This window comes from Lagenorhynchus albirostris, chromosome 10 (assembly GCF_949774975.1).
Source record: "Lagenorhynchus albirostris chromosome 10, mLagAlb1.1, whole genome shotgun sequence".
NCBI classification, from domain to species: domain Eukaryota; kingdom Metazoa; phylum Chordata; class Mammalia; order Artiodactyla; family Delphinidae; genus Lagenorhynchus; species Lagenorhynchus albirostris.
The window spans coordinates 24,105,164-24,122,286 of record NC_083104.1 but is presented as its reverse complement, the minus strand read 5'-3'; the positions used below and the strand labels follow the sequence as shown (position 1 = coordinate 24,122,286).

The window sequence follows — 17,123 nt, the reverse complement described above, 5'->3', positions numbered from 1 at the left end:
CATTCTTTGGCTCCTGAATCTGCCACATAGTGTGTGCACATCAATTAAGTCACCCTGCTATCTCTTCCCTTGAAACTGAAGGAATACAGTGTTCCACTCCAGAATCCAATCTCCAGTTCCCCTTCTGTAGGCTCTGAAGATCGAATAATTTACTGTAATGTAAAGAGGATTAATTTGCAAACATTTCTAAAGTGTTTGGAGATCTGTGGGCTCCGGTACAGGCGACGTGCCAAATGGCCTTATACTGTTATTGCGGAAGCATTTCAACAATGAACTCTTAATAAACACAGTGGATCGAGATAAGTAAACTGTGACACAATAAACTCTGCACAGATTATGATTTAATTTTCATATAGCTAGTTCAACTAAAGGGAAGAAAAAAATCCACAAATATAAATTGTACATTGCTTTTCTTTCTCACAAATAACATTTCCTTTCAAAGTTTTCTAGTTGTGAGTAAAGAAATCATTATTGTAGTCTAAAGTGGTAACTTACCTCCTTTTTCTGAAAATGCGAAGATGGGAGATAAATTCGTTGGTGTGGGGCAAAAGAGGACGTGAAAATTGGTTATCTTTTAGTTTCTGAAGAATGCCGTTGAGGAGTATGTTATAGATATCAAGGTAAATATTTCGTATTCAAGAAACGTAACTGACGCCAAACTGGTAATTTAGAGCAGAAGATCAACAAAGGAGGTTAAAGCCCTTAGTTCAGATTGAAGGAAACAGACAGTGAGGGCAACTTTCCACGTCATCTCCTGGAGGGGCTTTTATGATTCGCTTGATAACTTGTTCTTTTCCTCACAGGGAGGCAGATGGGTTTTTTCTGACCACGGGTACCCCTTCCTTTAGTCCTTTCAGCTAGGCAAGAATAAATAAAATGTTAATTCTTGTGACCTTTCAAGACATCACATGTGAACTATTATTTTAGTACCCCAGAGGAGGAAGAGAGTTTAATCCTGGCTAATGTTCTGGTTCACTTCCTGGGAAACAAATGAATATTGGTAACTGGAAGATTTGAAATTCGACGTTGGGGCCGAGATAGCAAGAGAAACCGAAGAATTTATCGTGGGAATCTCTCCTAAAATTTCCAAAATGTTCAGCCGTAATGTAGCATATCATCCCACATAATTCCACTGAACATATACCTCATGATATTGTTAAGTCCTTGAGAACAGGGTGTTTGCATTTTCTTCCTAATAGATATTTGTCTCTCTTTTATTTCATCTCCCACCAACTCTATGAAAATATAGTAATTGGAACATGGTAGATGCTTAAATAATACAGGATTTTATTATTGAAGGTGTTCACTCACTGTATGTCTTCTTCTTTATTGTATGTTTTTAACAATTTATTGCACGGAAACTGAGAGAGAAGGAAAATACACATTGAAATCAAAGATGGAATGCCCATATTTTTAAAAATACCCTAGTAATGTAAGTTGTTGCAGAACAATTTTAAAAATAGGTAACTAAAAAGGCAACATTAAATTTAGTTATTCAAAATTGTATTACCACAAGGGACTTCTCTGGCGGTCCAATGGTTAAGACTCCACACTTCTAATGCAGGGGGCCTGGGTTCGATCCCTGTTCGGGGAACTAAGATCCTACCTGCCCTGGGGCGTGGCCAAAAAAAAATTGTATTACCACAAAGTAAGCAGTTTCTACATTTGGGTGTATCTCTTCCTGGACTTTGGTCAATACAAATATATACACACGCACGCAATCTACTTTCTTAAGTTGTCTCTCTGTCTCCCTCTCTCCCCATTTGGAATTTACAGTTAATTTATGGAATAAAATAATCCTTTATACCTTTTATTACTTACCAATATACCCTCAATTTTCTATTTGTTAAATATAAACCTCTATTGATCACTTTTCTTAGCTCAATAATATTCTATTCTTTGAATGTTCCAAGATGTATTAAACCAATGCCCTATTAATGATCATTTAGGATTCTGAATGGGGCTGAAGTAATTATTTGTATTAGGATGTTTTGGTTGCCAGTGACAGAAACCTAGTTGAACTAGCTTAAGCAAGAAAGGAAATGTATTACTCCATATAACTGGCAAGAGTAGAGATGAAACTAGTTTTCATCAAGGCTGGATGAAGAGGCTCAAGCGATGCCCTCAGCTTTCTCCATCTCTCGGTTGTTTTTTCCTCGGTGTTGCCCTCATCCCCTCCTACTACATACAGATTGGCCTTCTCCCGACAGCCGGGAAAGATAGCCACGTGCAACTTACATCATCCAGGTTTAGCAATCCCAAAATAAAGGAGATTTTTCACTGACAGATGGGAAGAGCAATGAGAGAAATTTCAGGCTGTATTAAAGCTTTCAGTTTCAATTGTGGAGAGTAGACGGAGTCTGCCTACTTTTCAGTAGCTTTGAGAATAAACACAAGTGAGTCACAGACATGATTGGCTGCCTGATCAAGCCTGGCAGAGTGTGTGTGTGGACTTGAGACGACTCGGGGAAACCTCATTAAAATGAGTTCCTATACAAGTTCCGATCGTGGTCGCCTCTTCCACAGTTAGCTAAGAGTTCCAAGAATTCAAACGTAGTGTGAGTTTGATTTCAATCGAAGCTGCAGTGGTTGGCCCACACGTTGGTAGCTATTTTGAAGATATTCTGAAGCTGGCAGTAGTGCAGAATTGTACCCTTTACAAGGGAAGCCAGTCAAGTGTTATACGTGTTTAATACAGATGGTTTGTTAAACTACATAACATCAATTTCAAATATTCTGAAATGAATCTTAAATTTTTCTGAAGCTAAACTAAAAAAGAAAATTAAATATTCTAAGATGGCCCATGACAGTTGGTAGATTGTTTTCATTCATTTGTTCATTCAACAGATGTTGATTAAATACTTATTTTGTCAATTCCTCCTAGGCACTGATGGTACAGCACTAAAAGACACGCTATTTTTTTTGCTGGAGGAAGCTTACCTCCTAATTGAATACTCATTGGATACTGAGACAAGAAAACATACCAGTTCAATAGTGTTGGGTAAGTCCAATGCCAGGGAACCTAGGGTGATTCTGGTGGACATCTCTTTGGGAAGGATTGTAATTCACAAATATGTCTTCAGAAACTAAAGGTGCCATTGTTAGAAGAACTTCTTGCATCCTCCACCTATAATTTATTTTAATAGTATTTTAATAAGTGAAAGACAATGTCCAGTTTTATGATCACATTATGGTACTTGAAGATGTGCTTTATGGAACCATTCACTGAGTTCCCAGATGGTTACAGCTGCCCACAGTGTGAATATATGGTCCCAGAAAGGACAACTCTGTCTTGCCACAAAGCCGATCCAGCAAACACTAGGCAGAGTTTTAGAAAATGACTCAGCAATCTGGAATCTGAGCAACCTTGCTCCTTGAACTGTACCATCTTTGGAAAATTGTTCCCCATAAAATCTTGTAGGCAGATGAATGAGGACCCCAAAAAATGTGTTATTCACTTTCCAGATTTAGCACATTCCTGGAATTTTAAACTCCTTTTTGTGGACTGTTGCCCAGGTGAGGGGAGGCTTAGCCAAACCGGGAGTGGTTTTGAGCAGCATCCCCCAGGGAATCAGTGCCCAAATTTGGCATGCTTGTATCCTGGACATTCCTGACACTCCTGGCTGAGAAATTCAGCTTGCCTGAGTTTGGGTACCCCAAGGATTTTACATGCAGCAGAGAACTGCTGAATTAAGCTAAGTGTTGGAAGACATTGCAGTTTTAATCATTAAGTTAGTTCCCTGCTTCAGTGAACTTAAAAGCTGGCATATGCTTGGGAATGTTTCTGCTTCCAAACACACAGCATGTGCATTTTTCAGATGTTTGACCTTGATCTTGTGACCTTTGCTCTAAAATCCTGAGAGTGCTGGGAACACTCACAACTGAGTGATGGGAGCAAAACTAGACAGATAGCAATTCTTTTTTTCTTCTCTCTCTCTTTTTCTTTCTTTTTTTTTTCTCTGCTTAAATCTTAGGTTACTCTGTTTTAGACCAGACCCCTAGTCTAAATAACTTCCCCTTCAGTTATTAATTTTACTTTAATCTATCATTTTGGTATGACTTTACATTTTGAATTGATACCACTAAAGCCTAAAACTAGTAAAGCTATGTGATCCACCTGCTAAGGCAAGCTGGCATTTATGACACCGCTCTCCAGATCACCTTCTCTAGGTTAATGTTTTCAAACTTTTTGATTCCTGTTCAGAATAAGAAATGCATTTTGTTTTACCACCACATATACACACATAAACATGTATATAAATAATTGAAACAAAAGTTTAAAGAAACCATATTTATCCTTTCTTCATATGATGCACTATGCCTTGGGTTATGGCCCACAGCCAAATTTATTTCTTAACGTTTCCCTGTATTACCTACAAGCTAAGAATGGTTTTATGTTTTTCAGTGGTTCAAAAACTGACAAACAAAATACACTGAGACATAGTTACAATATGTCATGTGCTCTTCTAAATCTCTGCATTTGTTAACTTGTTAAATCTCTGGTGATTAACATATTTTGAGGGAGTGCTCAGTATGCAGGATGCTTTGGTAAATGCTTTCAGTGACGCACTTACTTAATCCTCTCTACCTTATGAGGCCGGGAGTATTAGCAGTCCCACTTAATAGATGAGGAAACAGATGCTATGTGACTTACCCAGGATCACACACCTAGGAAGTGGCAGTTGGGATTTAATCTTATGTTTCTCTGCTTCCAGACTTTTGATTCTTAATGCTATTGATGTCTGCAGCTTCGTGACCACAGCTTAACACATAATATGGGCCCAATGCATATTTGAAGAATGAATGAATACATGTATGAATGAATGAAGGATGCAGAGATAGAATGATGGTATCCCATAAATCCTGACCAACTATGGGAACACAGATAAATTAGGTGATTGCTTGGTGCTTTAAAAAGCGAGCAAGCAAACAAAACACAAAGTAAATCCCTCATTTATTGAGTGTTAAATAATGCATTTAAGTGCTTTCAATACATTTTTTCAAGTGACCCTCATAATGACACTATGAGCCAGATGCTATCCCTATTTCGCAGAAGAGACTGAGGTTCAGAGAAGTTAAATACCTTGCCTAAGATGACATGACCAGTATATTTAGACCTGGTGTGACTAAGACAGACGATGTTCTTAATTACTGTGCTATGTACCACCATTTATTAATTTCTAATGTCACTGTAATACTATCTACCCCCATGATTTTGTAAGCAAAATAGACAATGTATCAGAACGTTCATCAATAACTATAATATTTTCCCATGACATATTTCTCTATCAAAAAGTTAAAAACTCAAGGTGGAAGAAGTAGAGGAGGCAGGTAAATGCCTTCCAGTACGTTTGATATGGAGACTGTGTTATTAAAATGTTGTTATATAATTTTTGCAAATGTTCTATAAATCTAAAATTCTAGAATATTTATTATTATTTATTCTAGAATTAAATTTTTTTAAAGAACAGTATTAAACACATGAAAAAAAAATGTTTAACTTCATTAGTCATTAGAGACATGCAAGCCAGAATCCCAGTGAGATACTACTATACCTCCACTAGAATGGGTACAATTTTTTTTTTCATGGAAGGTAACAAATGTTGGTGTAGATGCGAAGACATTAGAACACTTATGCATTGCTGCTGGAACTGTAAAGTGATGCAGACACTGTGCAAAACAGTTTGATGGTTCTTCAATAAGTTAAACATAGAATTACTATACCACCCAGCAATTTAATTCCTAGGTATATATATCCAAAAGAATTGAACACAGGTGTACAAACAAAAACTTGTACATGAATGTTCATAGCGGCAATATTCACAATAGCTAAAGATGGAAATAACCCAAAAGTCCATCAAAAAAATTAATGTATAAAGAAAATGTGGCTATCCATACAATGGAAAATTTTTCAGCTGTAAAAAGGAACAAAGGACTGATATACGCTATAAATAGAAGAACCTTGAAAACATGATGTCAAGCGAAAGAAAACAAATACAAAAGACCACATAGTGTGTGATTCTATTTATCTGAAATGTCCAAAACAGGCAAATTCATACAGATAAGAAATAAATTGATGGTTATCAGGAATTGTGGGGAGGCAGGAGGAAGAGTGCTGGTTAATGGTTATGGGATTTCCTTTTGGGGTGATGAAAAACGTTCTGGAACTAAATAAAGGTGATGGTTGCACAACACTGTGAATGTACTAAATGCTACTGAATTGTGTACTTTAAAGTGGTTAAAATAGGGAATTCCCTGGCAGTCTAGGGTTTAGGACTTGGTGCTTTCACTGCAGTGGCCCCGTTCAATCCTTGGCTCTGCAAGCCGGGAGGCCTTAAGAAAAGAAAAAAGGTTAAAATAGCAAACTTTATGTTATGTGAATTTTACCTAAATTTAAAAACTCACTCTGACACCATTTTAAAAAGGTAGCATACTGGGCTTCCCTGGTGGCGCAGTGGTTGAGAGTCCGCCTGCCGATGCAGGGGACGCGGGTTCGTGCCCCGGTTCGGGAGGATGGGCCCGTGGGCCGTGGCCGCTGGGCCTGCGTGTCCGGAGCCTGTGCTCCGCAACGGGAGAGGCCACAGCAGTGAGAGGCTCGCGTACCGCAAAAAAAAAAAAAAAAAAAAGGTAGCATACTAAAATAATATAGAATGTGCTGGGATATACGATACAACTTACAAAGGAAAAAATTTAAATATTACATGAAATACCAGTACTCAGTACAGCATCCTGATCTAGAGTATGGACTTTCAAAACTGGCAGCTCTAGAATCAAAGCCCTGTGCTGTCACATAACGACTAGTTATCCTTAGGCAAGTTTTATAACCTGTATGAGACTCGCAGTCCTCATTCATCATCTGTGTGTAATTGCTGTTAGTTATAATGTAATACTTTTTATATAAGTTGTCACTTAGCCTAAATATGATGACAAAGATTAATATATACTTTGATCTTTTTTTCCTTTGTATATATGTGAATTGAGTGTTGCTTGTCTTCCTAATGGTCATTTCATTAAAAGCAAAGGGTTTACGGAGATAACCATCATAGTTTTGTCACGATATGTGTCTTTCTACATCCCAGGAAAAGCATCCTGTGAACAGATCTTTAAAGTAGCTTCCAGGGACTTCCCTGGCGGTCCAGTGGTTAGGACTCCGCACTTCCACTGCAGGGGTTGCAGTTTCCATCCCTGGTCAGGGAACTAAGATCCCACATGCCGCAGTGGTACGGCCAAAAAGAAAAAATAAAAGTAGCTTCCAAAGGAGTCTAGCAATTCACTATAACTATTATGTGAGGTTATATTGAAATTTAGGCTAAATTGCTTTAGTAAAATTTCCAGGCTGCTCCCAACCTGTTACTAAGGAAGAACAGTCGTGGAATATGTGAGTTGATAGGAAAGACTTTATTAAGAGAAAAGATACCTATTTTTCCTTCCCTTCCCCTTGAGGATAACTAAGCTGTCCCCATGAATATGAAGACTGCTCTTTCTTCTTGAATTTGCATATGGCATCCTCCCAGGTAATTTATGGAACAAGTCCTGACACAGCTCCAGAAGAAACCATATAGCCCCTTCAGTATCGTTAGTAACCGGAAGGCCAAACGTTTAAAGAGGCAGAGGAAATCCATCTCCCAAAGGCTCAGACCCAGCACTCTCTGCTCTATACCCTATACAATTCCTCCACCCACACAACTCAGCCTTTCGTAAGAGAAAGAAACTTCTAGAACCCTGCCCTCTAACCTCTGTTCCTCATCTTCTGGAGCCCTCCTGGGAGTTGAGGAATGCGGGAAGATAGCTGCAGGGTTTGGCTTCCAGTTGGTCAACCCTGACACTAATTGCTCTCCGGGAGATTTTCAATCTTTGTTCTTGGCAAGAAACTGCAGGACAACAAAAGCTGCCAGCTGAGTGACTATATGAAGAGCAGGGAGGTGGGTCTGGAAGGTATCTGGGAAGGGAAGGGTTTAACAGTTTCCACTCCTACTCAAGCATTCTAGTCTTACCAACAACTGTAACAAAGTTTCACTGACCTACAGGCATACCTCATTTTCTTGCGTTTTGAAGATACTGTATTTTCATAAGCTGAAGGTTTGTGGTAACCCTGCCTTGAGCAAGTCTATCTGCACCATTTTTCCATCAGCATTTGCTTACTCCAGTTCTCTGTGTCACATTTTGGAAATTCTCACAATATTTCAAACTTTTTCATTATGATTTTATTTGTTATGGTGATCTGTGATCTTTGATGTTACTATTGTAATTGTTTTGGGGGGCCACAAACCATGCCCAAGTAAGAGGTAACTTATCTGATAAATGTTGTGTGTGTTCTGACTGCTCTACCAACCGGCTGTTCCCTGTCTCTCTCCCTCTCCTCAGGCCTCCCTCTTCCCTGAGACACAACAATATTGAAATTAGGCCAGTTAATAATCCTACAATGGCCTCTAAGTGTCCAAATGAAAGGAAGAGTCACATGTCTCTCACTTTTTTTTTTTTTACATCTTTATTGGAGTATAATTGCTTTACGATGGTGTGCTAGTTTCTGCTTTATAACAAAGTGAATCAGTTATACATATACATTTTTTCCCATATCTCTTCCCTCTTGCGTCTCCCTCCCTCCCACCCTCCCTATCCCACCCCTCCAGGCGGTCACAAAGCACCGAGCTGATCTCGCTGTGCTATGCGGCTGCTTCCCACTAGCTATCTACCTTACGTTTGATACTGTATATATGTTCATGCCTCTCTCTCGCTTTGTCACAGCTCACCCTTCCCCCTCCCCATATCCTCAAGTCCCTTCTCCAGTAGGTCTGTGTCTTTATTCCTGTCTTACCCCTAGGTTCTTCATGACATTTTTTTTTCTTAAATTCCATATATATGTGTTAGCATACGGTATTTGTCTTTCTCTTTCTGACTTACTTCACTCTGTATGACAGACTCTAGGTCTATCCACCTCATTACAAATAGCTCAATTTCGTTTCTTTTTATGGCTGAGTAATATTCCATTGTATATATGTGCCACATCTTCTTTATCCATTCATCCGATGATGGGCACTTAGGTTGTTTCCATCTCCGGGCTATTGTAAATAGAGCTGCAATGAACATTTTGGTACATAACTCTTTTAGAATTATGGTTTCCTCAGGGTATATGCCCAGTAGTGGGATTGCTGGGTCATATGGTAGTTCTATTTGTAGTTTTTTAAGGAACCTCCATACTGTTCTCCATAGTGGCTGAACCAATTCACATTCCCACCAGCAGTGCAAGAGTGTTCCCTTTTCTCCACACCCTCTCCAACATTTATTGTTTCTAGATTTTTTGATGATGGGCATTCTGACTGGTGGGAGGTGATATCTCATTGTAGTTTTCATTTGCATTTCTCTAATGATTAATGATGTTGGGCATTCTTTCATGTGTTTGTTGGCAGACTGTATATCTTCTTTGGAGAAATGTCTATTTAGGTCTTCTGCCCATTTTTGGATTGGGTTGTTTGTTTTTTTGTTATTGAGCTGCATGAGCTGCTTATAAATTTTGGAGATTAATCATTTATCAGTTGCTGCATTTGCAAATATATTCTCCCATTCTGACGGTTGTCTTTTGGTCTTGTTTATGGTTTCCTTTGCTGTGCCAAAGGTTTGAAGTTTCATTAGGTCCCATTTGTTTATTTTTGTTTTTATTTCCATTTCCCTAGGAGGTGGGTCGAAAAGGATCTTGCTGTGATTTATGTCATAGAGTGTTCTGCTTATGTTTTCCTCTAACAGTTTGATAGTTTCTGGCCTTACATTTAGGTCTTTAATCCATTTTGAGCTTATTTTTGTGTATGGTGTTAGGGAGTAATCTAATCTCATACTTTTACATGTACCTGTCCAGTTTTCCGAGCACCACTTATTGAAGAGGCAGTCTTTTCTCCACTGTACACTCCTGCCTCCTTTCAAAGATAAGGTGACCATATGTGCATGGGTTTATCTCTGGGCTTTCTATCCTGTTCCATTGATCTATCTTTCTGTTTTTGTGCCAGTACTGTACTGTCTTGATTACTGTAGCTTTGTAGTATAGTCTGAAGTCAGGGAGCCTGATTCCTCCAGCTCCGTTTTTCGTTCTCAAGATTGCTTTGGCTATTCAGGGCCTTTTGTGTTTCCATACAAATTGTGAAATTTTTTTTCTAGTTCTGTAAAAAATGCCAGTGGTAGTTTGATAGGGATTGCATTGAATCTGTAGATTGCTTTGGGTAGTAGAGTCATTTTCACAATGTTGATTCTTCCAATCCAAGAACATGGTATATCTCTCCATCTATTTGTATCATCTTTAATTTCTTTCCTCAGTGTCTTATAGTTTTTTGCATACAGGTCTTTTGTCTCCTTAGGTAGGTTTATTCCTAGATATATTATTCTTTTTGTTGCAATGGTAAATGGGAGTGTTTTCTTGATTTCACTTTCAGATTTTTCATCATTAGTGTTTAGGAATGCCAGAGATTTCTGTGCATTAATTTTCTATCCTGCTACTTTACCGAATTCATTGATTAGCTCAATGAATCAAATTCATTGATTAGTTTTCTGGTAGCATCTTTAGGATTCTCTCTATATAGTATCATGTCATCTGCAAACAGTGACAGCTTTACTTCTTTTCCGATTTGGATTCCTTTTATTTCCTTTTCTTCTCTGATTGCTGTGCCTAAAACTTCCAAAACTATGTTGAATAAGAGTGGTGAGAGGGGGCAACCTTGTCTTGTTCCTGATCTTAGTGGAAATGCTTTCAGTTTTTCACCATTGAGGACGATGTTGGCTGTGGGTTTGTCATATATGGCCTTTATTATGTTGAGGAAAGTTCCCTCTATGCCTACTTTCTGCAGGGTTTTTTATCATAAATGGGTGTTGAATTTTGTCGAAAGCTTTCTCTGCATCTATTGAGATGATCATATGGTTTTTCTCCTTCAATTTGTTAATATGGTGTATCACGTTGATTGACTTGCATATATTGAAGAATCCTTGCATTCCTGGAATAAACCCCACTTGATCATGAGGTATGATCCGTTTAATGTGCTGTTGGATTCTGTTTGCTGGTATTTTGTTGAGGATTTTTGCAACTGTGTTCATCAGTGATATTGGCCTGTTGTTTTCTTTCTTTGTGACATCCTTGTCTGGTTTTGGTATCAGGGTGATGGTGGCCTCGTAGAATGAGTTTAGGAGTGTTCCTCCCTCTGCTATATTCTGTAAGAGTTTGAGAAGGATAGGTGTTAGCTCTTCTCTAAATGTTTGATAGAATTCACCTGTGAAGCCGTCTGGTCCTGGGCTTTTGTTTGTTGGAAGACTTTTAATCACAGTTTCAATTTCAGTACTTGTGATTGGTCTGTTCATATTTTCTATTTCTTCCTGATTCAGTCTTGGCTGGTTGTACATTTCTAAGAATTTGTCCATTTCTTCCAGGTTGTCCTTTTTTTTTTTTTTTTTTTTTTCCGATACGCGGGCCTCTCACTGTTGTGGCCTCTCCCGTTGTGGAGCACAGGCTCCGGACGCACAGGCTCAGCGGCCATGGCTCACGGGCCCAGCAGCTCCGCGGCATGTGGGATCCTCCCGGACAGGGGCACGAACCCGTGTCCCCTGCATCGGCAGGCGGACTCTCAACCACTGCGCCACCAGGGAAGCCCCAGGTTGTCCATTTTATTGGCAAGGAGTTGCTTGTAGTAATCTCTCATGATCCTTTGTATTTCTGCAGTGTCAGTTGTTACTTCTCCTTTCTCATTTCTAATTCTATTGATTTGAGTCTTCTCCCTTTTTTTCTTGATGAGTCTGGCTAATAGTTTATCAATTTTGTTTATCTTCTCAAAGAACCATCTTTTAGTTTTATTGATCTTTGCTATCGTTTCCTTCATTTCTTTTTCATTTATTTCTGATCTGATTGTTATGATTTCTTTCCTTCTGCTAACTTTGGGGATTTTTGTTCTTCTTTCTCTAATTGCTTTAGGTGCAAGGTTAGGTTGTTTAATCGAGATGTTTCCTGTTTCTTAAGGTAGGATTGTATTGCTGTAAACTTCCCTCTTAGAACTGCTTTTTCTGCATCCCATAGCTTTTGGGTCGTCGTGTCTCCATTGTCATTTGTTTCTAGGTTTTTTTTTTATTTCCTCTTTGATTTCTTCAGTGATCACTTCGTTATTAAGTAGTGTATTGTTTAGCCTCCATGTGTTTGTAGTTTTTACAGATCGTTTCCTGTAATTGATATCTAGTCTCATAGCATTGTGGTCGGAAAAGATACTTGATACAATTTCAATTTTCCTAAATTTACCAAGGCTTGATTTGTGACCCCAGATACGATCTATCCTGCAGAATGTTCCATGAGCACTTGAGAAGAATGTGTATTCTGTTGTTTTTGGATGGAATGTCCTATAAATATCAATTAAGTCCATCTTGTTTAATGCATCACTTAAAGCTTGTGTTTCCTTATTTATTTTCATTTTGGATGCTCTGTCCATTGGTGGAAGTGGGGTGTTAAAGTCCCCTACTATGAATGTGTTACTGTCGATTTCCCCTTTTATGGCTGTTAGTATTTGCCTTATGTATTGAGGTGCTCCTATGTTGGTTGCATAAATATTTACAATTGTTATATCTTCTTCTTGGATCGATCTCTTGATCATTATGTAGTGTCCTTCTTTGTCTCTTCTAATAGTCTTCATTTTAAAGTCTATTTTGTCTGATAAGAGAATTGCTACTCCAGCTTTCTTTTGGTTTCCATTTGCATGGAATATCTTTTTCCATCCCCTTCCTTTCAGTCTGTATGTGTCTCTAGGTCTAAAGTGGGTCTCTTGTAGACAGCAAATATATGGGTCTTGTTTTTGTATCCATTTAGCCAATCTGTGTCTTTTGGTGGGATCATTTAGAACATTTACATTTAAGGTAATTATCTATATGTATGTTCCTATTCCCATTTTCTTAATTGTTTTGGGTTCGTTATTGTAGGTCTTTTCCTTCTCTTGTGTTTCTTGCCTAGAGAAGTTCCTTTAGCAGTTGTTGTAAAGCTGGTTTGGTGGTGCTGAACTCTCTCAGCTTTTGCTTGTCTGTAAAGGTTTTAATTTCTCCATCAAATCTGAATGAGATCCTTGCTGGTAGAGTAATCTTGGTTGCAGGTTTTTCTCCTTCATCACTTTAAATATGTCCTGCCAGTCCCTTCCGGCTTGCAGAGTTTCTGTTGAAAGGTCAGCTGTTAACCTTATGGGGATTCCCTTGTGTGTTATTTGTTATTTTTCCCTTGATGCTTTTAATATGTTTTCTTTGTATTTAATTTTTGACAGTTTGATTAATATGTGTCTTGGCGTATTTCTCCTTGGATTTATCCTGTATGGGACTCTCTGTGCTTCCTGGACTTAATTAACTATTTCCTTTCCCATATTAGGGAAGTTTTCAACTATAATCTCTTCAAATATTTTCTCAGTCCCTTTCTTTTTCTCTTCTTCTTCTGGAACCCCTATAATTCGAATGTTGGTGCGTTTAATGTTGTCCCAGAGGTCTCTTAGACTGTCCTCAGTGCTTTTCTTTCTTTTTTCTTTATTCTGCTCTGCAGTAGTTATTTCCACTATTTTATCTTCCAGGTCACTTATCCGTTCTTCTGCCTCAGTTATTCTGCTATTGATCCCATCTAGAGTATTTTTAATGTCATTTATTGTGTTGTTCATCATTGCTTGTTTCATCTTTAGTTCTTCTAGGTGCTTGTCAAATGCTTCTTGCATTTTGTCTATTCTATTTCCAAGATTCTGGATCATCTTTACTATCATTATTCTGAATTCTTTTTCAGGTAGACTGCCTATTTCCTCTTCATTTGTTAGGTCTGGTGGGTTTTTATCTTGCTCCTCCATCTGCTGTGTGTTTTTCTGTCTTCTCATTTTGCTTATCTTACTGTGTTTGGGGTCTCCTTTTTGCAGGCTGCAGGTTCATAGTTCCCGTTGTTTTTGGTGTCTGTCCCCAGTGGCTAAGGTTGGTTCAGTGGGTTGTGTAGGCTTCCTGGTGGAGGGGACTATTGCCTGTGTTCTGGTGGATGAGGCTGGATCTTGTCTTTGTGGTGGGAAGGTCCACGTCTGGTGGTGTGTTTTGGGTTGTCTGTGGACTTATTATGATTTTAGGCAGCCTCTCTGCTAATGGGTGGGGTTGTGTTCCTGTCTAGCTAGTTGTTTGGCATAGGATGTCCAGCACTGTAGCTTGCTGGTCGTTGAGTGAAGCTGGGTGCTGGTGTGTAGATGGAGATCTCTGGGAGATTTTCGCCATTTGATATTATGTAGAGCTGGGAGGTCTCTTGTGGACCAGTGTCCTGAAGTTGGTTCTCCCACCTCAGAGGCACAGCACTGACTCCTGGCTGCAGCACGAAGAGCCTTTCATCCACACGGCTCAGAATAAAAGGGAGATAAAGTAGAAAGAAATAATTAGTAGAAGTAGAAAGAAAGAAAGAAAGAAAGGAGGGAGGGAGGGAGGAAGGAAGGAAGGAAGGAAGGAGGGAAGGAAAAAAAGAAAGAAGATAAAGTGAAATAAAATAAAGTAAGATATAATAAAGTTATTAAAATAAAAAATAATTTTTAAGAGAAAAAAAGAAAAAATTAAAAAAAAAGGACGGATAGAACCCTAGGACAAATGGTGGAAGCAAAGCTATAGAGACATAATCTCACACAGAAGCTTACACATACACAGTCACAAAAAGAGGAAACGGTGAAAAAAATCATAAATCTTCCCCTCAGAGTCCACCTCCTCAATTTGGGATGATTCGTTGTCTATTCAGGTATTCCACAGATGCAGGGTACATCAAGTTGATTGTGGAGCTTTAATCCGCTGCTTCTGAGGCTGCTGGGAGAGATTTCCCTTTCTCTTCTTTGTTCTCACAGCTTCCAGGGGCTCAGCTTTGGATTGGGCCCCGCCTGTGCGTGTAGGTAGCCGGAGGGCGTCTGTTCTCTGCTCAGACAGGAAAGGGTTAAAGGAGCCGCTGATTTGGGGGCTCTGGCTCACTCAGGCCGGGGCGGGGCGGGGCGGAGCGGGGCGGGGGGTGGGGTGGGGCACGGAGTGCGGGGCGGGCCTGCGGCGGCAGAGGCCGGCGTGACGTTGCACCAGCGTGAGGCGCGCTGTGCGTTCTTCCGGGGGAGCTGTCCCTGGGTCCCGGGACCCGGGCAGTGGCGGGCTGCACAGGCTTCCCGGAAGTGGGGTGTGGCTAGTGACCTGTGCTCGCACACAGGGTTCTTGGTGGCGGCAGCAGCGGCCTTAGCGTCCCATGCCCGTCTCTGCTGTCCACGCTTTAAGCCGCGGCTCGCGCCTGTCTCTGGCTCTCCTTTAAGCAGCGCTCTTAATCCCCTCTCCTCGCGCACCAGGAAACAAAGAGGGAAGAAAAAGTCTCTTGCCTCTTCGGCAAGTCCACCCCTTTCTCCGGACTCCCTCCCGGCTAGCCGCTTCGCACCAACCCCCTGCAGGCTGTGCTCACGCCGCCAACCCCAGTCCTCTCCCTGCGCTCCGACCGAAGCCCGAGCCTCAACTCCCAGCACCGCCCGCCCTGGCGGGTGAGAAGACAAGCCTCTCGGCCTGGTGAGTGCCAGTCGGCACCGATCCTCTGTGCGGGAATCTCTCCGCTTTGCCCTCCGCACCCCTGTTGCTGTGCTCTCCTCTGCAGCTCCGAAGCTTTCCCCCTCCGCCACCCGCAGTCTCCGCCTTCATAGGGGCTTCCTAGTGTGGGGAAACCGTTCCTCCTTCACAGCTCCCTCCCACTGGTGCAGGTCCCTTCCCTATCCTTTTGTCTCTGTTTATTCTTTTTTCTTTTGCCCTACCCAGGTACGGGGGGGGGGGGGCGTTTCTTGCCTTTTGGGAGGTCTGAGGTCTTCTGCCAGCGTTCAGTAGGTGTTCTGTAGGAGTTGTTCCACGTGTAGATGTATTTCTGGTGTATCTGTGGGGAGGAAGCTGATCTCCGCGTCTTACTCTTCCGCCATCTTCCCCAGCAATCTTCACATGTCTCTCATTTTAAATCAAACACTAGAAATGATGAAGCTTAGTGAGGAAGGCAAGTCAAAAGCATAGACAGGCCAAAAGTCAGGCCTCTTGCACCAAACAGTTAGCCAAGTTGTGAACCCAGAGGAAACGTTCTTGAAGAATATTACAAGCGCTGCTCCAGTGAACCCATAAATGATAAGAAAGTGAAACAGCCTTACTGCTGATATGGAGAAAGTGTTAGTGGTCTGGATAGAAGATCAAACCAGCCACAACATTCCCTTAAGCCAAAGCCTAATCTAGAGCCAGGTCCTAACTCTCTTCTATTCTATGAAGGCTGAGAGAAGTGAGGAAGCTGCAGAACAAGCGTTTGAAGCTATCAGAGGTTGGTTCACGAGGCCTAAGGAAAGAAGCCATCTCTGTAACGTAAAAGTGCAGGGTGAAGCAGCAAGTGCTGATGTAGAAGCTACAGCAAGTATCCAGAATATCTAGCTAAGATAATTTATGAAGGTGGCTATACTGAACAAGAGATTTTCAATGTTGATAAAACAACTTTCCCTTGGAAGAAGATGCCATCTAGGATTTCAATAGCTAGAGAGGAGAAGTCAATATCTGGCTTCAAAGCTTCAAAGGACAGGCTGACTCTCTTGTTATGGCTAAAGCAGCTGGTGATTTGCCATTGAAGCCAATGCTCATTTACCATTCTGAGAATCCTAGGGCCCTTAAGAACTATGCTAAATCTACTCTGCCTGTGTTCCATCAATGCAACAGCAAAGCCTGGATGACAGCTAGCACATCTGTTTACAACATGGTTAACTGAATATTTTAAGCCCACTGTTGAGAACTACTCCTCAGAAAAAAAAAGATTCCTTTCAAAATGTTACTGCTCATTGACAGTGCACCTGGTCACCCAAGAGCTCTGAAGGAGACGTACAACAAGATTAATGTTGTTTTCATGCCTGCTAACATAGCATCCATTCTGCAGCTCGTGGATCAAGGAGTCATTTTTACTTCCAAATCTTATTATTTAGGAAATATATTTCATAAGGCTATAGCTGCCATAGATAGTGATTCCTCTGATGGATGTGGGCAAAATCGAAAACCTTCTGGAAAGGATTCACCGTTCTGATGCCATTAAGAACATTCAAGATTCATAGGAAGAGGTCAATATTAATAGAGATCAAGTATCAATATTAACAGGA

The 17,123-nt window shown here is 40.4% G+C and overlaps 1 long non-coding RNA gene across 2 annotated transcripts in view; it reads left to right on the top strand.

Moving 5' to 3' along the window:
* The window catches only part of LOC132526868 (uncharacterized), a 102,200-nt gene that overhangs the window by 2,884 nt on the left and 82,193 nt on the right, over positions 1-17,123 (top strand). For both annotated transcript variants that reach the window (XR_009542731.1, XR_009542730.1), the window contains exon 3: positions 2,885-3,001. This is a non-coding gene — a long non-coding RNA (uncharacterized LOC132526868). The remainder of the gene's footprint in view (positions 1-2,884; positions 3,002-17,123) is intronic.